Below are 4,545 nucleotides of genomic sequence, written 5' to 3'. Positions count from 1 at the left end.
GGTGTGACTGATCAACTTTATTCCCCTGTAGTTACTGCAGGTCTGCACATCTCCCTTGTTTCTAAAGATCGGTACCAGCAAACTCCTTCTCCATTCCTCAGGCATCTTCTTACCTTCCTCTCACCTTCCACACATCACAAAACACATCAGTGTGACTATAAAGCTTAAATTTAGGTAAATAAAATAAAAAAAAAAAACTTTCTTTCGGCTTCTCCCATTAGGGGTCGCCACAGCGGATCCTCCGCACGTTTGATTTGGCACATGTTTTACGCTGGATGCCCTTCCTAACGCAACCCTCCCCAATTTATCCGGGCTTGGGACCGGCACTGAGAGTGGCTGGTTCCCTGACCAGGGATCGAACCCGGGTCGCAGCAGTGAGAGCGCTGCATCTTAACCACTAGACCACCAGGGGACCTCTTAAATTTAGGTGAATAAATAAAATAAATAAATAATATTCTGTTTTGTCCTGAAAAGAATTACACAAAAAAAATGTTTTTAGGTTTTTAGCTAGTTGTTCATGGCTCAGCTGAAATCATGTCAGTCTTTTAAAAAAGCTTTAAAAAAATATCTATATAAATTAAATTCAAAAGAAATTCCCATTCTGAACAATTTACCAAATCTGTAGTCATTTTAACTCATCTATTGTGAGATATGAGTACGAAGAAATAAATAGCTAAAAAGCAGAACAAGTCGCATCTGAAGTGCTTCCAGCTTAATGCTGATATCGAATTATGTAATTAACAGATATCTTGGAATACAGCAGGGTGTGGTTTGTCTGTGCAAGGATCTGCATTGACATTGATGCTTTTTGATGCCTCTGGTGGGTAATTACAATATTTCCTCAGTGATCTAATCTTTTTTAGTGATTTCGTGGTATTTGCATTCGCAGAATTATTTACATTTATGCCATTTGTGAAACGTTCTTACCCAGATCAACTTACATTTATATAATTTATATAACTGAGGGTTAAGGGACTTGCTTTTTTTTTATTATATATATATATATATATATATATATATATATATATATATATATATATATATATATATATATATATATATATATATATATATATGTGCAACTAGAAGCTTCTGTCACAAAAACAAATTCCTTGTAAGTGCAAACATACTTAAAGCTCTTTCTGATTATAATTCTGATTGATTTTGATATCGGCCAATCGGCCAAATTGCTTTCTCAATATCAGATTTGGCCAGTACAAATCTTATAGCAGACAACCACTTCTCACGGACCTTGTTTCTTCTTCTTCTTCTTTTGGCTTCTTCCATTAGGGGTCACCACAGTGGATCATCCGTCTCCATACCCAACTGTCCTCTACATCTGCCTTCATCCATCCATCCATCCATCCATCTTCTCCCGCTTATCCGATGCCGGGTCGCGGGGGCAGCAGTCTAAGCAAAGATGCCCAGACTTCCCTCTCCCTAGACACTTCTTCCAGCTCTTCCGGGGGGACACCAAGGCGTTCCCAGGCCAGCCGGGAGACATAGTCTCTCCAGCGTGTCCTAGGTCTTCCCCGGGGTCTCCTCCCAGTGGGACGCGCCCGGAACACCTTCCCAGGAAGGCGTCCAGGAGGCATCCGGAACAGATGCCCGAGCCACCTCAGCTGACCCCTCTCGATGTGAAGGAGCAGCGGATCTACTCCGAGCTCCTCCCGAGTGACTAAGCTTCTCACCCTATCTCTAAGGGATCGCCCAGCCACCCTGCGGAGGAAGCACATTTCGGCCGCCTGTATCCGGGATCTTGTCCTTTCGGTCATGACCCAGAGCTCATGACCATAGGTGAGAGTAGGAACGTAGATTGACCGGTAAATCGAAAGTTTCGCCTTGCGGCTCAGCTCCTTCTTCACCACGACAGACCGGTACATCGACCGCATTACTGCAGAAGCTGCACCGATCCGTCTGTCAATCTCCCGTTCCACCCTTCCCTCACTCGTGAACAAAACCCCAAGATACTTAAACTCCTCCACTTGCGGCAGGAACTCCCCACCAACCTGAAGTGGGCAAGCCACCCTTTTCCGACTGAGGACCATGGCCTCGGATTTGGAGGTGCTGATTCTCATCCCAGCCGCTTCACACTCGGCTGCAAACCGTCCCAGTGCATGCTGAAGGTCCTGGTCTGATGAAGCCAACACGACAACATCATCTGCAAAGAGCAAAGACGAAATCGTGTCGTCACCAAACCGGACACCCTCCGACCCCTGGCTGCGCCTAGAAATTCTGTCCATAAAAATTATGAACAGAACCGGTGACAAAGGGCAGCCCTGCCGGAGTCCAACATGCACCGGGAACAAGTCTGACTTACTGCCGGCAATGCGAACCAAGCTCCTGCTTCGGTCATACAGGGACCGGACAGCCCTTAGTAAAGGGCCCCCGACCCCATACTCCCGGAGCACCCTCCACAGGCCGCCGCGAGGGACACAGTCGAATGCCTTTTCCAAATCCACAAAGCACATGTGGACTGGTTGGGCAAACTCCCATGAACCCTCCAGCACCCTGTAGAGGGTATAGAGCTGGTCCAGTGTTCCACGGCCTGGACGAAAACCACATTGTTCCTCCTGAATCCGAGGTTCTACTATCGGCCGTATTCTCCTCTCCAGTACCCTGGCATAGACTTTCCCAGGTAGGCTGAGAAGTGTGATCCCCCTATAGTTGGAACACACCCTCCGGTCCCCCTTCTTAAAAAGAGGGACCACCACCCCGGTCTGCCATTCCAGAGGCACTGTCCCCGACCGCCACGCGATGCTGCAGAGGCGTGTCAGCCAAGACAGCCCCACAACATCCAGAGACTTGAGGTACTCAGGGCGGATCTCATCCACCCCCGGTGCCCTGCCACCGAGGAGTTTCTTTACTACCTCGGTGACTTCAGCTTGGGTGATGGACGAGTCCGCCTCTGAGCCCTCAGCCTCTGCTTCCTCAATGGAAGACGTGACGGCGGGATTGAGGAGATCCTCGAAGTATTCCTTCCACCGTCCAACGACATCCCCAGTTGAGGTCAACAGCTCCCCACCTCTACTGTAAACAGCATTGGTGGGGCACTGCTTTCCCCTCCTGAGGCGCCGGACGGTTTGCCAGAATCTCTTCGAGGCCAGCCGATAGTCCTTCTCCATGGCCTCACCGAGCTCCTCCCAGGCCCGAGTTTTTGCCTCGATAACCACCCGGGCTGCAGTTCGCTTGGCCTGCCGGTACCCGTCAGCTGCCTCAGGAGTCCCACAAGCCAACCAGGCCAGGTAGGACTCCTTCTTCAGCTTGACGGCATCCCTTACTTCCGGTTTCCACCACCGGGTTCGGGGATTGCCGCCTCGACAGGCACCGGAGACCTTACTGCCACAGCTCCGAGCGGCCGCTTCGACAATGGAGGTGGAGAACATGGTCCACTCGGACTCAATATCTCCGGCCTCCCTCGGGATCTGGTCAAAGCTCTGCCGGAGGTGGGAGTTGAAGATCTCTCTGACAGGAGGCTCGGCCAAACGTTCCCAGCAGACCCTCACAGTACGCTTGGGTCTGCCGAGTCTGTCCAGCTTCCTCCCCCGCCATCGGATCCAACTCACCACCAGGTGGTGATCAGTTGACAGCTCCGCCCCTCTCTTTACCCGAGTGTCCAAGACATACGGCCGCAGGTCAGATGAAACGACCACAAAGTCGATCATCGACCTGCGGCCTAGGGTGTCCTGGTGCCACGTGTACTGATGGACACCCTTATGCTTGAACATGGTGTTCGTTATGGACAAACTGTAACTAGCACAGAAGTCCAATAACTGAACACCGCTCGGGTTCAGATCAGGGGGGCCGTTCCTCCCAATCACGCCCCTCCAGGTGTCACTGTCGCTGCCCACGTGTGCATTGAAGTCTCCTAGTAGAACGACGGAGTCCCCAGTCGGAGCACTGTCCAGCACCCCTCCCAGAGACCCCAAGAAGGCCGGGTACTCTATACTGCCGTTTGGCCCGTAGGCACACACGACAGTGAGAGACCTATCCCCGACCCGTAGGCGCAGGGAAACGACCCTCTCGTTCACCGGGGTAAACTCCAACACATGGCGGCTGAGCTGGGGGGCTATAAGCAAACCCACACCAGCCCGACGCCTTTCACCATGGGCAGCTCCAGAGTTGTAAAGAGTCCATCCTCTCTCGAGGAGTGTGGTTCCAGAGCCCAGGCCGTGCGTAGAGGTGATCCCGACTATCTCTAGTCGGAACCTCTCAACCTCACGCACAATCTCAGGCTCCTTCCCCGCCAGCGAGGTGACATTCCACGTCCCTAGAGCTAGCTTCCGTGTCCAGGGATCGGGTTGTCGAGGCCTCCACCTTCGACTGCTGCCCGATCCTCTTAGCACCGGCCCCTTACGGTCCCTCCTGCAGGTGGTGAGCCCACTGGAAGGCGGCCCCACGTCGCTCCTTCGGGCTGAGCCCGGCCGGACCCTGTGGGGGAAGGCCCGGCCACCAGGCGCTCGCATACGAGCCCCAACCCCGGGCCTGGCTCCAGGGTGGGGCCCCGGCTGCGCCATACCGGGCGACGTCACGGTCCCTGATGTA

This window comes from Silurus aristotelis (genome assembly GCF_946808225.1).
Source record: "Silurus aristotelis genome assembly, chromosome: 5".
Taxonomy (NCBI): domain Eukaryota; kingdom Metazoa; phylum Chordata; class Actinopteri; order Siluriformes; family Siluridae; genus Silurus; species Silurus aristotelis.
The sequence above is the reverse complement of the archived record's forward strand: the minus strand, read 5'-3'. Positions refer to the sequence as shown.